Source organism: Anolis sagrei, chromosome 6, assembly GCF_037176765.1.
Source record: "Anolis sagrei isolate rAnoSag1 chromosome 6, rAnoSag1.mat, whole genome shotgun sequence".
In the NCBI taxonomy this organism is placed as follows: domain Eukaryota; kingdom Metazoa; phylum Chordata; class Lepidosauria; order Squamata; family Dactyloidae; genus Anolis; species Anolis sagrei.
In genome coordinates this window covers 8750098-8768777 of record NC_090026.1, presented here as the reverse complement: position 1 = coordinate 8768777, position 18680 = coordinate 8750098, and the positions used below count along the sequence as shown (strand labels likewise).

General features: G+C 42.3%; 1 long non-coding RNA gene across 4 annotated transcripts in view; it reads left to right on the top strand.

Annotated features, from left to right (window-relative positions):
* The first annotated feature begins 1046 nt into the window (after positions 1-1046).
* Positions 1047-18680, top strand: part of LOC132777623 (uncharacterized) — a 39115-nt gene continuing 21481 nt past the window's right edge. For 2 of the 4 annotated variants that reach the window (XR_009631704.2, XR_010910118.1), the window contains exons 1-2: positions 1153-1785; positions 1889-1992. This is a non-coding gene — a long non-coding RNA (uncharacterized lncRNA). The other 2 variants (XR_009631706.2, XR_009631705.2) reach the window with 2 other exon arrangements.

Below are 18680 nucleotides of genomic sequence, written 5' to 3'. Positions count from 1 at the left end.
TATCGCGTTCCTTCTCGGAATGTTCTTGCCATTCCTCTGAAACTTCTCTCCTTTTCCAGGGATGAAAATAAAAATTATCTCCCACTTTTCCCCAGTTACATGCCCATACAGGCATTTCTATACCCGTGTTTCTCTTCTCTTCATGCCCAGTTGAGATTCCCTCCATCAAAACCTCTCTTCCTCAACCCACTCCTGCCCCCGCGTTGCACCGTTGGAATGTTAATTAGCATCCAGGATTTAATTAATTCAGCTGCCAATTAGTGCTGTGGTTGCGGTGGGGGGGGGCAGTGGGTAGTGTAAGCTGCAGACGGGGGACACAGATGGTTCTTTTCAGGCTGGCACCGTGCCACTTTCAACGGCGGTTGGGGTGTGCGAGTTGGGAGGCAAAGGAGTCTATACATGCGGGGGTCTCTTTTCCGGAAGGGACACACGCACACACACACACACACAAATATACTCAGAGTCCTTGTCTTCTATCTCTCTCCCCCCGCAAGCCCCCCTGGCCATGGTTGGCATAAAGAACAGGGCACCTGCACCAGAGGAGGTAGCTGAAATGGGTGCTAGAACGAAAAAGGTTGGCGCCGGCGAAGGAGGAATCGTGAGAGAGTGGAGGGAAGAGATAGAGTGATAGAAGAAGAAAGGGATGAGAGAGAGTAGAGGAATAACGTTGCCCAGAGGTATTAGCAAAAGAGAGAGAGAGGAGGAATAGAAGGGGCAGAGAGGAAGGATAGGAAGTAGAAGCCAATGCTGGAGGGAAGACAGAAGGATGGAGGGAGTGGTGATGGGGAATAGAGGAGGTGGCATATGCCAGTTTGGTACCCGGAGAGATTCTGCGTAGGGGAGGGGCGATGGCAGCTGGCACGGATCAGCCGCCCGCCCCGCCACCCTCCCTTCCCTCTGCGGCATTCACTTCGCTCGCCAGCTGTAATGCCAACCGGGTTTGGGGGGGGGGGTAGGGTGGGAAGAGAGGCAGAGTGTGAGATGCCAGGTTGGTGCATGGTTATAGCAAAGTGACGGATGCTAAGGGGTGGGGGGATGGAGGGGACAACAAGGAAGGGAAGGAGGCAGCAGCTGGCAAGGCTGTGTGCCCACAGGGGAGGCGAAGGCAAGAGAGGGCCAGCACAAGTGTTTGGCACCAGGGAGGAGGTTGGTGCGGCATGTGCGTTTTCGAGCGCTTGGCGCGGTGCCCCCCGGCCCATCCACATTGTTTGGCACCAGCCGGCATTAGGAGGCATGGAAGAAGGGGATGACAAAAAAGAAAGAGAAAGGGAGAAAAGAAGAAAGATGGGAGATGAGTCGGTGTGCTTTGATGGCAGCGGGCATCTGAGATGGGACCCCGTCGGAGCTCGTGGGCACCTGGGACGAGTGATGGGAGGAATAATACGAGATAGGGATTTGAGAGACAGAGAGGATATGCCAATGGAAACTGAGGGTTGTGGGCAGGGAAGTTGGGTACGTGGAGATGGGTGTGCCAAGGTGGGGGGGGGTAGCTACTCGTCTGAGCCCCCAAGGCATGGGCATTGCCACCCTAACCTGTTCTGTGTTAAATATCTCCTTTTTTCTCTCGCTCATTCTTGCTCCTGTCGCTTTTCACGGCGGCACACCTGTGCCCATCTCAAGTTGGCACTGAGTCAAAGCTGGTTGGGGCTGGCATCACCCGCACTGGCACGTGAACAGAGTTGCTGATCTTGGCACTGCGGCAAACGGTGGGAAGAAGAGGAGAATGATAAGTTGCTGCCATTACGGCTGCCTGGGCACAGCCTTGTAGTAGCAGCGGACTTACTGGTGGGCATGGAATAGCGTGGGCATAGAAAAGACTGAGCGGCATTTGGTTGGGTTGGGATAATCTCTATCCATCTTTCTATCTATCTCTTCTTATCTCCTCCAGCAGCATCCATTTGCCCATGGTAAATATTGGATTGTCTACCAGTCAAGACCACAATCTAGAAGGATCTGGAATCATCCGTCGGTCTTCTTGGTGAACGCTTTGAGGTTAGATCCAATTTTTCTTCTCCTAGGCTTCTAGGAATTGCAATTGTGGGTTCCCCCACAAGGAGCGACATGAGAAATATATGTGTTGGGAGTATCATGGAATGGATGGGTGTGGTGGATGCCCCAGGCTAAGGGGATGCTTTGTGCTGATTGGTAGTGTGGTCGGCTAAAACAAATGGGACTATTATGCTAGTAGCCAAGGTGGGGTTTTGTTGGTTGTGGTTGTTGGATACCAGATTGGTTCTACTCTCATATGCATCTCTCTGGGAACAATGGGTAGACATTGACTGAAGGAATTCAAGACTCAAAGGCCAACCTGAATGACAGTTTTTGGTGTTTTTTCCCCATTTCTTTTCCTCACTCCTTTTATTTTAAAATATTTGGGATTTTTTAGCATACTTTTATTTATTTTTTTCTGCCTCCCTTCGCTAGCTTTGAGATAAGTGGAAGATCAGGTTTATAGTAGTCCTCTTTGTTGATTCTATGACAATGGAGATTTAAATGAACACTCAAAAACAGAACCTTTACAACTTGTTTGGCTGGAATAATTTTTATCTCTTAAGTATCCATGTTAATATTTAAGACTTTAATGAAATCCACTTATTATTGTTGTCTGCTTTTTTAAAAAGATGGTTTGTATTTTGGGGTTGCAATCTTAGATATTTCAAAAAGTTGTGTTGAGTTCAAAGAAACATACTCCAGGTGAGTATAAGACTGCAATCTTACTGTCTTAAGAGAGGGAAAACACCTTAATTAAAAACAGTTTGATGAAGATAACCATTTGTGTTAATCATTTAAAGGGCATGACCAGTATAATCCCTTTAAAATTGATTAGACGCCTGCAACCAGAGAATTATCTGGTTGATTCGGTCAAAATGTGAAATTTACCCCAATGCAATATCAACTCCTTATAGGGTTTGCTTTCTTTCTCCCTTCCCCTTCCCCTCTTCCTCCTCCTTTTCTTTTGGACTTCTGGCCCTTTGGCTTGCTTATCTGCCAGAATATCTTCTCCTTCTCCTTCTCCTTCTCCTCCTTCTCCTTCGTTTTGCTAGAGATTGTTTTATGGAGCTGGGAGAGGCGTTGCTTCTCCTTTAGAGGAAGAGAAAGGTGGGACCCATGAAGGAATCAGTTTGGATGGCATTGGGGACACAGGTAAGCCCAGTTGTCTTCCAGGCTTCAATCTTGGTGGAAGTTTATAAACTGGGTTGTTTTAGTTTCTTTGTTGTAGGCTTTTTGGGCTGTATGGCCATGTTCTAGAGGTATTCTGTCCTGATGTTTCGCCTGTATCCTCAGAGGTAGTGAGGTCTGTCATAGATGCAGGCGAAACATCTGGAGAGAATACTTCTAGAACATGGCCATACAGCCCAAAAAACCTACAACAACCCAGTGATTCCAGTTATGAAAGCCTTTGACAACACATTGAAGTTTATAAAGCTTCCTAGGTATTGCTGAGTTGTTATTTACTGCCCATTGGGAGTTGATAAGGCACCTACTTAGGACCCCACCATAAGAGTTTGGTCCTCAGAATTGTGGAGCACAATGGGTTAGACCCCCAAATAGTAACCCCCCATGGACCGGGTCCTGCTGAGTGCTTTGGCACAGCTGCCCTCTGGTTCCTGGGACATGATCGAGAGCCATGGTCAGGATGCAACTTGGAGATCCCCGACGGAGATCACCTTCAGTCGCACAGAGAGATCCATCGATGGATCCCTCGGCTAGAAGTACAGTAACTGACATAGAAAAATGGGACGATTAGACCAGGGGTCCTCAAACTAAGGCCTGGGGGTTGGATACGGCCCTCCAAGGTCATTTACCCGGCCCTCGCTCAGGGTCAACCTAAATCTGAAACAACCTTAAAGCACACAACAACAACAACAACATCTCATCAGCCAAAAGCAGGCCCACACTTCCCATTGAAATACTAATAAGTTTATATTTGTTAAAATTGTTCTTCATTTTAATTATTGCATTGCATTTAATTGTTTTCCCCCCACTACAAATAAGATATGTGCAGTGTGCATAGGAATTCATTCATGTCTTTCTCAAATTATAATCAGGCCCTCTAACAGTTTGAGGGACTGTGACCTGGCCCTCTGTTTAAAAAGTTTGAGGACCACTGGATTTATTTATTTATCGTGTCATCAGCAACCATTGTATTACAATTCTAACAGAGCAAAACAAACACAGAGATTAAAAAGAAAAAGAAAAAAAGAAAGGAAAGAAAACCACACAGATTTTGCAAATTTGGTATTTGGTTAAATGTCCTTTGACCAGTATCTGGCCACTTGGAGTGCCTCTGGGGTTGCCGCAAGAAGGTCCTCCCTTGTGCATGTGGCAGGGCTCAGGGTGCATTGCAGCAGGTGGTCAGTGATTTGTTCTTTTCCGCACTCGCATGCCGAGGATTCCACCCTGTAGCCCCATTTCTTAAGATTGGCTCTGCATCTCGTGGTGCCAGAGCGCAATCTGTTCAGCGCCTTCCAAGTCGCCCAGTCTTCTGAGCGCCCAGGGGGGAGTCTCTCATCTGGTATCACCCATGGATTGAGGTGCTGGGTTTGGGCCTGCCACTTTTGGACTCTCGCTTGCTGGGGTGTTCCAGCGAGTGTCTCTGTAGATCTAAGAAAACTATGTCTTGATTTAAGTCGTTGACGTGCTGGCTGATACCCAAACAGGGGATGAGCTGGAGATGTCTCTGCCTTGGTCCTTTCACTATTGGCTGCTACTTCCCGGCGGATGTCAGGTGGTGCAATACCGGCTAAGCAGTGTAATTTCTCCAGTGGTGTGGGTCGCAGACACCCTGTGATAATGCGGCATGTCTCATTAAGAGCCACATCTACTGTTTTAGTGTGGTGAGATGTGTTCCACACTGGGCATGCATACTCAGCAGCAGAGTAGCATAGCGCAAGGGCAGATGTCTTCACTGTGTCAGAAGCAACCAGAGGACCACTGGATTAGACGATGCGATTGGCCAATGTTTTCAGCAAGGAGACACTAATGATATATGTTTATTGACTTTGCTATGGTTGTATATTATTTTAATGCTTTTAATTGTATTTTATGGTCTTGGTACCGAGTGTGGGATGAGAGGGACAGTATATAAATATAGTAAATAAATAAATAATATCTTCTTAATGTATTGTCGAAGGCTTTCATGTCCGGAATCACTGGGTTGTTGTAGGTTTTTTCGGGCTATATGGCCATGTTCTAAAGGCATTTTCTCCTGACGTTTCACCCTGCATCTATGGCAAGCATCCTCAGAGGATGCTTGCCATAGATGCAGGCGAAACGTCAGGAGAAAATGCCTTTAGAACATGGCCATGTAGCCCGAAAAAACCTACAACAACCCAATATCTTCTTAGTTCTTGGGCTGTGCTTTAAAGCTCCTATTTCAAAGGGCAACTTCCCAGCCAAACTGAGAGCCACCCCTTTCCTCATGAAAACTAGTTTCCCAAAACATTCCAACAACTACTTCCTAACAAGTTGGAATTTTGGTAAACATTCCATGCCATCCCCAAGGTGCAACCAATCAGTACTTTGCTTTTCACCACCATCTCTATTGCCCATATGCCCAATGCAATATAGATCGTTTTTTTCAAGTAGGCTTAACTATAGGTCCTTGGTGGTGGAAAAATTATTTTAAACATATTTCCAGATACACAGGGATGGCTTTGAACAAAACTGCAGAACTGCAAAGACAGTTCTGATTAAAACCCGATGAAAGCTGTAGGTTTTAACCTATGATTAATAAATTGCATGATTAATCATGTTTATGAAATCTTCCGTCCTAATAAACTCAAACAGATCATTTTTTTTATCGGGAAGCATTATTTGCAGTCCCAAAAGCTTTACAGCAAAAGCTATTGTAACAGACAGAATCCCAATAACAGTGTTATCAGGGTCTCCTTCTGTCGAATGCGATGCTCTTTCAGGATTCCAGGGTTTTGTTTTGGTTTTTTGCATAATTATTGCTCATTTTGCTTAGAGAGTCTGTTTGTAAGTAAAAATTACACTCTCTCCATTACTTGTATGGAGAAGTTTGAATTCGTGTTATCACACATTTTCAAGTGCAAGACAAACCCATAGACCCCGTGACTTAAATGTGTGATTGTGCTAGTATTTATGTGAAAACTATAGGGCTACATTTAAAGTTGCCTTCTTCAATGTGTTTCCACTGTCTTTTTAGCAACTTTTCACCCCTTTAATACCGTATATACTCGAATATAAGCCGACCCGAATATAAGCCAAAGCATCTAATTTTACCACAAAAAACTGGGAAAATCTATTGACTAGAGTATAAGCCAAGGGTGGGAAATGCAGCAGTTACTGGTAAATTTCAAAATAAAAATAGATACCAATAAAATTACATTAATTGAGGCATCAGTAGATAACATGTTTTTGAATATTTACATTAAACTAATTTAAAATAAGACTGTCCAACTCCGATTAAACCATTATTCTAACCTTCTTCTATGTAAATGTGCTTACATATCCTTCCAATAATAACAAAGAGAATAAAATCAGAAATGTAATAATAATAATAATAATAATAATAATAATAGAGTAAAATAAGGGAAATACTAATAAATAAGTAAAATAACAAGTGTAATAATAGTAATAATAGAGTAAAATAATAAATGTAATAATAATAATAATAATAAATAGAATAGAATAATAAATGTAATAATAATAATAAATAAGGGTAAAATAATAAATGTAATAAAAATAGGATTCTCCCCTATGAACCATCAAGGTTGTTAACATCTTCTGGAGGGGCTCTGCTCTCGGTCCCACCACCTTCGCAATTGCATCTGGTAGGGACGAGGGACAGGGCCTTCTCGGTGGTGGCCCCTCAGCTCTGGAACTCTCTCCCGTTGGAGATTAGATCTGCCCCTTCCCTCCTGACTTTCAGAAAGCTGGTAAAATCTTGGATTTGGAATATAGCATTTACAGAATGGTGATCGAGTCAATAACGGCTGTCCACACTGGCAGATGGTGATGAATTTGTGATTTTACTCTGACAACCTGGCTTTTGTAATTGTATGATATTGTATGATCTGTATTTAATGTATTTTGTATTAATGTATTATGATGCTATTATGTTTACTCTATTTGTGTATGAATTTTCTGCTGTTAGCGGGCCTGAGTCCCTCTTCAGAGGTCGAGAAGACCGGGTTATAAAAGCTCTAAATAAATAAAATAAATAATACTAATAGAGTAAAAGAATATAAATGTAATAATAACAATAATAACAGAGTAAAATAATAAATGTAGGAATAATAAGTATAGTAAAATAATAAATGTAATAATAAGGATAGAGTAAAAACTAAATGTAATAATAATAATAATAAATACATATAATAAATAGATATAATAATAGAGTAAAATAGTAAATGTAATAAAATAGAGTACAATAATGAAAATACTGTATAATAACAAATATAGTAAAACAATAAATGTAATAACAACAACAACAGAGTAAAATAATACATAACTTTGACTCGATTATAAGCCGAGAGGGGCATTTTCAGCCTTTAAAAAAGGGCTGAAAAACTCGACTTATGCTCGAGTATATCCGGTAATCTTCTTTGATTTAAGATGGACACATACCTTTTTCAGATCCTTGCATTCCAGAACTGGACAGAGCTAAAAGTTCAGAGAGAAGGAAACAGGATAGAAAGAAGAAAGCTAATGGGTGGGTCCAGTTTTTATTAATTTGGAAATATGCCATTCTTCGTGCTTTGGACATTCTCCAACCAAATGAACAGAGAGAGAAAAGCTCAGTTTTATTCAAATGTCAGATTTGGTGGAATAGTTCTCAAGCTCACAAGACATGGTCAGTTTTACTTGAAATTAAAGATCTCTCAATATATTTAGAATCAAAGAGCAGGATTTTATATGTTTCAATACCTTCTATTACTGTTTAGAGATAAAGGTGAGGTTTTGCTGCTCTCTCTTCCGCACTTGGCAGGGAAATCTCAGCTCTTATCTCCAATCGCTGATCAGAGGTAAGAGCTGGGTTACACAGTTTTGAAGGCAAGGAATTGCTCAGTTGTTTCTATCAAATATCATAGACCCATCACACGTATTTCCTGTACACAGAGAAGATAATTTTTGGAATACTCTCCCTCCAAGGTATAGGCATTACAAAGCTGTTTTTCATTCAACAAGGCAATGGGTTAACATTACCTCTGTATACTTTTTAAATATTTTCAACCTCATGTTGGTTTTCACCATGCATTGTATTTATGTAGGTGTGATTATTATTATTATTGCATGCTTTTGTACACCTACTCAGGACTTCATTTGGAGAAAAATATTTATTTATTTATTTACTGTATTTGTATACCGCCTTTCTCAGCCAATTGGCGACTCAAGGCGATTTCCAATAAATCAATATATATAAAAACATAATACAGATTAAAACATTAAACAATATAAACACCACAAAAGCAAGAAAAACAACATCATTAGTGTCTCATTATTATCAAGCATTGTCCAGTTCCATTGTCAAATCGTTCGATTTCCTATATAGCTACTCTGCATTTGTAAACACTTGCTCGAACAGCCATGTTTTAATTTGCCTCCGAAACGTTAAGAGGGAGGGAGCAGATCTGATCTCCCTAGCGAGGGTGTTCCATAGCTGAGGGGCCACCACTGAGAAGGCCCTGTCTCTTGTCCCCGCCAAACGTACTTGAGACGAAGGGGGGGGGACTGAGAGCAGGGCCTCCCCAGAGGATCTTAGAGTCCTCGATGGTTTGTAAGGGGAGACACGTTCGGACTGGTAAGTTGGGCCAGAACCATTTTGGGCTTTATAGGCTGGGGGTAACCCCACGTAGAGAGTGTTGCAGTAGTCTATACTGCTATACTGCTAAAGGCTACTTTAGAAATATTTTAAATAATTATAATAAATCCAGAAAGGTTTTTCTTTCCCTGTGGATGACTCACAAAGTGCATAGTTCGAAAGTAAGTTCTGTTGAGCTCAGTGGTCAGCTTTCTGTCTAATGCATCTGCTGAGGAATTCAGCCTGGAAGATCGATTAAGCCCTGAGCATGATTGTCTTCCAGGAGTATTGTTAAGACTTTGATCCTATGTGGACACAATCCTGATCGTCTTTTCTTCCCTTTAATTATCAAGCCATGGCTTTGTTCTCTCAGATTGGTATGTGCATTCTGATAGAGGCAGTACATTTACTCCACCACATTCTCAGGTTGACTTTTGCAAATTTGATTATTCACAGATTTGATTAAAATTATTTCTAGGAATATCTATGTCCTCCAGTGGCACACTATGGTTATCTTCCAACAGACACTGACCATAGAGTCAAGCTGGAGGAGGACTTAGAGATTTCTAGAGAACACCTGGCTAGGCATATATAAGGTACTACACAATTCTGTGGATGGATTTCAAGCAAAGTAGAACAAAGGAGTTGTGTTGGAGGACCGACACATCCCTAGAGAGCAATTTCCTTATTCACTGTTTTTTATGGCGGTCCTGTGCCCCTAGTCTTAGCAAATGTGAAGGTCTGATAGTGTTTACCTGAGATACAGTCAGGTGATTTTGAGAAAGGTCTTAAAAGAGCTACAACCTCAAAATGGACTTGTAGCCATATCTGGAATTACAGTAGAGTGTCTCTAATCTAACATAAACGGCCCAGCAGAACATTGGATAAGCGAAAATGTTGGATAATAAGGAGGGATTAAGGAAAAGCCTATTAAACGGCAAATGATGTTATGATTTTACAAATTAAGCACCAAAACATCATGTTTTACAACAGAAAAAGCAGTTCAATACACGGTAGCGTTACGTAGTAATTACTGTATTTACAAATTTAGCACCAAAACATCGTAATTGTTGGGTTGTTGTAGGTTTTTTCGGGCTATATGGCCATGTTCTAGAGGCATTTCTCCTGACGTTTCGCCTGCATCTATGGCAAGCATCCTCAGAGGTTTTGAGGTCTGTTGTTGATGGACACAACAATGTAAGTTGGTGGTTGAAGTGAGATTACATACTGCATACAGTATGGATTAAGTAGTGTTCACTTGTTCTGCTTTCAGTCGGGAATAAGCTAGAATATGCACCCAGGTGATGTGGCGTTCACATGACTCAGCCTCATCCACAATTGGAAGTAAAACAGTCCTAATAACATTTAATTTGGTTGCAATGAGGATATTAGTCAGCATAGAGCATACTTAACATAAGTCTCATCTTCAGTAAACCAGCTTTCACTATTCATATGAGAATCCTTATGTTCCTGAAGAAAATTGAAACATATTTTGGTTTCTCCGATAAATGAAGTAGAGTCTTGCTTATCCAACATAAACAGGCCGGCAGAATGTTGGATAAGTAAAAATGTTGGATAATAAGGAGGGATTAAGGAAAAGCCTATTAAACATCAAATTACATTATGATTTTACAAATTAAGCACCAAAACATCATGTTTTACAACAAATCGACAGAAAAAGCAGTTGTTATGTAATAATTACTGTATTTTCAAATTTAGCAAAACATCACAGTGCATTGAACCACCTGTGCATCCGGGTGGGAGGCAGACTGCGTTGGATCATGTAGAATATTAGATGAGCAAAGGTTGGATAAGTGAGACTCTACTGTATATGTGAACTTTGCTGTTCCTTTTCCCCAATCTCTGCAGCCCCCACATTATGAACAAGATAGGTTCTGTGCTGTCACACCCAGACGCTATAACATTAAAACTAAGATGTGCTTCTCTCTTTATCTGGGTGAACCGCCAGGGGTCTTTTTTTGAAGCAATACTCAATACTTTCAGTAACTGATGCCAGTCAAGGTATGAACATCAACAAAATGTTTATTTCCAAAGTCCTTGGCAGACTTGGCATAGCTTGATAAAGTTACAATACAAATAGTCAATTTGAGAAACCATAGAGATATTCTTTCTTTCTCTTTTTCTTCAATTACTGAGGTAACCTTTCTCCAAATGGTAGAAAAAATCCTGAGATATTTCACCCTAACCCTGAGCTGCTATGGTTAGAAAGAACAGGTCTTCCCCTATCTAAGCAGAAGGTCAGTTTTGGAGATGAAGTAATGCTCAATAGTACTCAATAACTATTTCTCTCAATTTCTCGATAACTCAATTACTATCTCAATATCTTAATGTCTCTCTCTCTATAACTCAATAGTACTCACAATGGGTTTTTCAGAGCTCCCTGCCTGACCAACAGCACATCTGAGGTTCTTTTTCTCTACTGAAGGAGGCAGGGGAGATTCCAAAATGGAGATCTCAACCCCAGGAAAAAGGGCAGACTCCTCACCCAAAGAGATACTTTCTAAACCAATAACTGCAGAGGGCCTGCAGCCTGGCTTTCCAGGCTCTGATACTGTTTAACTTCCAGGGTGCTGCTGGCTCTGTAGCAACTCTGGGGAAATGCAAAGGAATGCTATCCCATGCAGCTAAAAGGCAATGTAAACCATGCTCCTGGAAGCCGGAACAGGTTCTGTAGGTTTGTTCTTCAGCTGAATTTGTATGTAAGTCAAAACAGGTACATTGTTTAGGCTCAAATATATGTGTGTTTGTGTGTGTGTCACATATACATACACACAGACATGCATGCTTTGGATCGCATAGGGAAGGGTTAACATCCTGTGGTGTTTGTTTTGCTGTCTGTGCCCTTACTCAGAAAATTAAGCTCAAATGTGTGTGTGTGTGTGTGTGTGTGTATACACACAGACATGCATGCTTTGGATCGCATAGGGAAGGGTTAACATCCCGTGGTGTTTGTTTTGCTGTCTGTGCCTTTACTCAGAAAATTTCATCTCATTTCTTGTCCCTGTGATAATTGCATTTTGAAAAAGTTGGCTTGTTATGACAACAAGGATTGGTGATAAAGCTGCAGTGGAGACATCTTTTCTCCATAATAGCAACTCTTCCAGGTGTGAATTTCCCTTCCGAGGAGTGGATTTCTCTCACTTCCTGATGTCTCACCCCTGTTCTTAACTATGAGTTGTATCTAAATTGGATGTTTGTAACAGAGGGACTGCCAGTTCTTAGAATAATGAAGTCTGTAAGTGTTTGTGGCATATTAGTTGGACTTTAAAAATGTATTTTCTATTTGTGAACCTTTTGCCCTCATGGAGTAGCAAAGCTAAGCATTATACCTGCATCCAGCAAGCAAACCATGGTTCTGGAAATAGCAAGAGTGGATTGCAGTCATTTTCACTGATAGCTCCTAAGTACAAGGTCTGGGGCTGGGGGTAACCTATGCAATGCTTTTGTGGTATACAGTATGAGCACCCTTCATTTGAAATTCTAAAATCTATAATGTCACAGCCTTGTGGTTGCTACTTTTTGGTAACCGGAACAAAATGCGTGTCACTTGCAGTTGCATTTGGGCCATTTGTGGTGGGAGGTTAGATGTATTGTGAGTGGGAAGCAAGCAACCCCACAAAATGTTTTTTAAACAATGTTTGAGGTCTTTTTTCTGTGCAGAAATTAGATATGTGCCCGGGCTAAACCAGCACCGTCTCCTCAAAAAAGCCTTATTGTGTGGCATGTGGACTGTGAACTTCCCATAACCAGAGCAAACTCTGCAAATTTTGCAGGCTTTGAAACAGTTTGGATGTGTAGAACAGATTGTTTTAGGTGACACGTACAATATTCTGTAACGTCTTCTTGATTTATGTGCTTGAAGCAGAAAATTGGCAGGGCCAACCGCAGCCTAATTGTGTGTGTGTGTATCACACACTCACACACAATATAAAGAGTGCGGATGAGTATGTGGATTTGCTAGCGTGGAACTGGAGAGGTTTGAATCAGTCGACCATTAAGTGGCAAAATATTTTTGCTAATCAACGCTGGTAATGATTTTGCAATATCCATGTAATGGGAAATGCTTTCCAGAGAGAAACTGCCAGGAACCTGAAAGAAATTAGTTGGGCTTTTTTGGCATTCGCATGTGTAGAACTTGTCAGGAGAGAGTAAGTATCTTTGTATTCATTTCTTTGGATGGGACTGGAGAAGCAAAAGATTAATATCCTGTGTCTGAAAGTAGAGTTTGATTTGAGCCAAAAGAACCCATTGGAGGGACTTCTTGTGATGGTGGAGTAAAATTTCTGGTTGGAAGTTTCACCTAAGCAATAATGCAAATACCAATGAGTGCATTGAAAAAGGCAGAAATGGTGTGTGACAGCATCCATCTTGGGCTGTATCATTATGGGCTCAAGATGAGGCATTTCCGGTTTTGAATGTATTTGCATCTTTAAATAAAAGTTAAAGAGGGGGTGAGACTTACTGTTTGTACTCATGTATAAGTCTAGAAATTTTAACCAAATTTGGATTTTAAAAAGGTGGGTCAAGTTATCATAGAATCATAGAGTTGGGAGAGACCTCATGGGCCATCCAGTCCAACCCCCTGCCAAGAAGCAGGAAAATTGCATTCAAATCACCCCTGACAGATGGCCATCCAGCCTCTGTTTAAAAGCCTCCAATAAAGGAGCCTCCACCACAGTCCGGGGCAGAGAGTTCCACTGCTGTACAGCTCTCACAGTCAGGAAGTTCTTCCTTATGTTCACATGGAATCTCCTTTCTTGTCGTTTGAAGCCATTGTTTCGCATCCTAGACTCCAGGGAAGCAGAAAACAAGCTTGCTCCTTCCTCCCTGTGGCTTTCTCTCACATATTTATACAGGCTAAACATGCCCAGCTCTTTAAGCTGCTCCTCATAGGGCTTGTTCTCCAGACCCCTAATCATTTTAGTCGCCCTCCTCTGGACACATTCCAGCTTGTCAATATCTCTCTTCAATCGCAGAGCCTAGAATTGGACACAATATTCCAGGTGTGGTCTAACCAAGGCAGAATAGAGCATGGGTAGCATGACTTCCCTAGATCTAGACACTATGTTCCTATTGATGCAGGCCAAAATCCCATTGGCTTTTTTGCCGCCGCATCACATTGTTGGCTCATGTTTAACTTGTTGCCCACGATGACTCCAAGATCTTTTTCACACGTACTGCTCTCGAGCCATGCGTCCCCCATTCTGTATCTTTGCATTTCCTTTTTTCTGCCTAAGCGGAGTATCTTGCATTTGTCCCTTCATTTTGTTAGTTTTGGCCCATCTCTCTCTAATCTGTTAACATCATTTTGAATTCTGCTCCTGTCTTCTGGAGTATTGGCTATCTCTCCCAATTTGGTGTTGTCTGCAAACTTGATGATCATGCCTTCTAACTCTTCATCTAAGTCATTAATAAAGATGTTGAACATGGGTCAATGTTAGTAATGTCCCTTAACTCCTATCAAAAAATGGAAACACCCCTTCTCTCGAGTGGAGTAGCAAAAAGTGAAGGCTTAGTCTATCCTTTGATAATCTAAAACAGTGGTTTCCAATCTGTGGTCTCTGGACCACTAGTGGTTCACAAGAACTAAAATATGGTTTGCAGCCTTAGCGTTACTACACTGTTGCAACAAGTGTGTCTGGTTTTGCGAAACCCTCTTATAGTGCTGAGGTTTATTAAATATGGTTTTTTGTGGGCAAGCAGTTGGCGACTACTGGATGGCATATGTTCTGTATCACAAACTAGATCTGATGTGGCCTATCCAATGCAATTTTCTGAATCAGCACCTCAAATAACCAAACTGAATCTAAAGTTGACCAAAAACCGATTCGTAACCCTTTTGGTACTAATGTTGGAGAGTGGTCCTTGGTCAAAAAAAGGTTGGGAACCACTGATCTAAAAGAAGTATCAACCTTCTTAGATTTCTTTTTGATGGCCTGGGTGGGAAAATTGTGGTGTCCAAAGGTGCCTTCTATGCAAGTTGGTACTGGCACTTTCACCTCTCCATGGAATTACCCTCAACTTATTCACCGTCACAGATGGCTGGACAGCCATCTGTCAGGGGTGCTTTGAATGTGCCCTGAACATGAGGAAGAACTTCCTGACTGTGAGAGCTGTTCAGCAGTGGAACTCTCTGCCGCAGAGTGTGGTGGAGGCTCCTTCTTTGGAGGCTTTTAAACAGAGTGTGCTGTAGGCTCCTTCTTTGGAGGCTTTTAAGTGGAGGCCGGACGACCATCTGTCGGGGGTGCTTTGAATGCGATTTTCCTGCTTCTTGGTGGAATGGGGTTGGACTGGATGGCCCATGAGGCCTCTTCCAACTGTATGCTTCTATGATTTTAAGAACTTCCTGACTGTGAGAGCTGTTCAGCAGTGGAACTCTCTGCCCTGGAGTGTGGTGGAGGCTCCTTATTTGGAGGCTTTTAAACAGAGGCCAGATGACCATCTGTCGGGGGTGCTTTGAATGCAATTTTCCTGTTTCTTGGTGGAATGGGGTTGGACTGGATGGCCCACGAGGTCTCTTCCAACTGTATGATTCTATGATTTTAAGAACCTAGCTGTAAGAGCTGTTCAGCAGTGGAACTCTCTGCCCTGGAGTGTGGTGGAGGCTCCTTATTTGGAGGCTTTTAAACAGAGGCCAGATGACCATCTGTCGGGGGTGCTTTGAATGCAATTTTCCTGTTTCTTGGTGGAATGGGGTTGGACTGGATGGCCCACGAGGTCTCTTCCAACTGTATGATTCTATGATTTTAAGAACCTAGCTGTAAGAGCTGTTCAGCAGTTGAACTCTCTGCCATGGAGTGTGGTGGAGGCGCCTTCTTTGGAGGCTTTGAAACAGAGGCTGGATGACCATCTGTCAGGAGTGCTTTGGATGGGATTTTCCTGCTTCTTGGCAGAATGGAGTTGGACTGGATGGCCCAAGACGTCTCTTCCAACTGTATGATTCTATGACAAGTGGAAAAATTGATCCTCCTTGGAGTGCCATTGGTGCCATGGCTTTTATTGCTTCTAATGGAATATGGAAGGAAACAAGGAACATGATGCCACATTTCTAGGTGTCATTTTGAGCTGTGCTCCGTTTTCTTTATACGTTATCCTCTCCACTTCCCTAAGCATGCGATCCTGCTTCCTCCCTGGTATCATTAAGACTTGCAAGTATTTCAGAAGAGAACCAGGAATGTTATTAATTCCCTGCAAGCCAAATGCGGAGGCAAAGACTGGTGTGTTCGCTGTGTGCTTCGGACAATGCTTCCTCGATGCTGTTTCCTAGTTAGTCATACTGCAGTGATTTCATTTTCATGTTTAGATTTGCTTGGCTGTGTGTAGATTTGTCTTCATCACTGCTGGGTGAATTAAAATGGTTTTATTTGTACAGAGGGGAAAGCATTTCGGGAGGATTTGCGGATGTCGTGAGATAACAGAGCGAAGGGAGACCTATGCAGGGTCTCTGAACGTCACAAAATGAACACATAGGAGTTGTGTCCTATTGCAATTATTATCTTCATGCAATGTGTATTATATATACCCAACTTGGGCCTTGCAGGTGTTTTGGATTTCAACTCTCATCATTCCTAACAGCCTCAGGCCCTTTCCTTTTCCTCCTCAGCCACTTAAACTTAAGCTTAGGGGCCTCAGTGTGTTAGTAGGCCTCAGTATGATGAGGCCTCAATGTTAGTTTGCTTCAGTGTGAGAGAGAGGCATCAATCTGAGAGAACCCTCAGTGTGAGAAGGCCTCAGTGGGTAACAGATCTCAGTGTGAGAGAGGCATTAGTCTGAGAGAACCCTCAGTGTGAGAAGGCCTCAATGTTAGTTCGCCTTAGTGTGACATAGAATCATAGAATCAAAGAGATGGAAGAGACCTCATGGGCCATCCAGTCCAACCCCCTGCCAAGAAGCAGTAATATTGCATTCAAATCACCCCTGACAGATGGCCATCCAGCCTCTGTTTAAAAGCTTCCAAAGAAGGAGCCTCCACCACACTCCGGGGCAGAGAGTTCCACTGCTGAACGGCTCTCACAGTCAGGAAGTTCTTCCTCATGTTCAGATGGAATCTCCTTTCTTGTAGTTTGAAGCCATTGTTCCTTGTCCTAATCTCCATGGAAACAGTAAACAAGCTTGCTCCCTCCTCCCTGTGGCTTCCTCTCACATATTTATACATGGCTATCATATCTCCTCTCAGCCTTCTCTTCTTCAGGCTAAACATGCCCAGCTCCCTAAGCCGCTCCTCATAGGGCTTGTTCTCCAGACCCTTGATCATTTCACCCGCCCTCCTCTGGACACATTCCAACTTGTCAATATCTCTCTTGAATTGTGGTGCCCAGAATTGGACACAATATTCCAGGTGTGGTCTAACTAAAGCAGAATAGAGGGGTCTGAGAGAACCCTCAGTGTGAGAAGGCATCAGTGGGTAAAAGACCTCAGTGTGAGAGAGGCATTAGTCTAAGAGAACCCTCAGTGTGAGAAGGCCTCAGTGGGTGAAAAGACTCAGTGTGAGGTAGGCCCCAGTGTGAGTAAACCTGTTGTGAGAAGCGTAAGCGGCTGAGGGGGAAAAGGAAGGGGCATGAGGCTGTTAGAAATGGTGGGAGTTGAAGTCCAAAAAACCTGAAAGGCCCAAGTTGGCCCATGCTTGCTCCATGAGATATTGAAAAACTAGAGCAAAATGTGCCGCAGCAGAATGTCCTGCCTTCACATTCTCCATTCAAAGGCCAATACTCCATTTGCAACACCGCCATGGCCTTTTTGTTGGTGACATGGATTTGATAGGGACTGAACTAGTGCAACTGACTTGAGTAGACTTCAGTCGGCCTAACTTTATTATAGTAGGCCTTCCATGTGCAGCATGGGTCCCAAAATGGCGGCTGTTTCCACGGCAACGTCTTCCCCTATCTCCCAAAATGGCACCCGTTTCCGTGGCAACCGAAAGAACAACCAGTTCCAAGTTGCCCCAGTTATAGGTTACTAGAGAAATGATTCCCTTGATCCCAGTTAGAGAAATTATTCCTTTCATTGTTTAAGGATTTTTGAGATGAAAAAGAACACGGGGGAAATGGAGGTGGTCAAAATGTTTATGAATTCCCCCATTTTTGAATGTGAAGGCAAATGGCGGAAAGTGGGATGGTTGATGGATTAAGGCGATAGGCCCAACAAGGATATCAGTTTGAATGTGGCGTCCAGAGCCTAGACTTAGAGCTTGTGAAAGCGACTTTTGAGAGAAATTAATTCCCTGCCTGGCGCAGATGGTTAGTTACAAAGTTGGGAAAGTAGAATTGCACAAAATTATGGGGAAATCCTGTCAAAAAGTGCCCAATAAAGGCACTGTTAAATGTAACATTGTAAACAAATGGGAAGTAATTACAAAAGGAATGCAATACTAGCCAAAGGGCTTCATTCCTGTACTTTTGAAAAGTAACTCTAATTACCAAGAAAATGTAACATTTGTAATGTCTTCCTTCAAAACCTTGCAAGGAGTCAGGCTATGACTTTATGTTGTATTTTTGTATCAGGTCAGATGCATTGTATGGCAAGGTGGGCCTCTGTAGACTTAGGTTGATTCCCTCTACTCTAAGACAGACAGACAGACAGATACTTTCGAAGCTTGCACTGGTATATTACAATTTTGTGCATATACAAGAGATTTATGTGCAATAGAATTGGCTTTTCTGCTTCATCAGGAGGACTGAACCCTATCATTTTTAGGTTTATTCCCTCTATTCTATGATAGATAGATAGATAGATACATACCGTTGAAGCTTGCACTGGTATATTACAATTTTTTGCATATACAAGTGCTTTACATTCAATAGAATTGGCTTTTCTGCTTCATCAGGATTGAACTCTATCATGTTTAGGTTTATTCCCTCTACTCTGAGATAGATAGATAGATAGATAGATA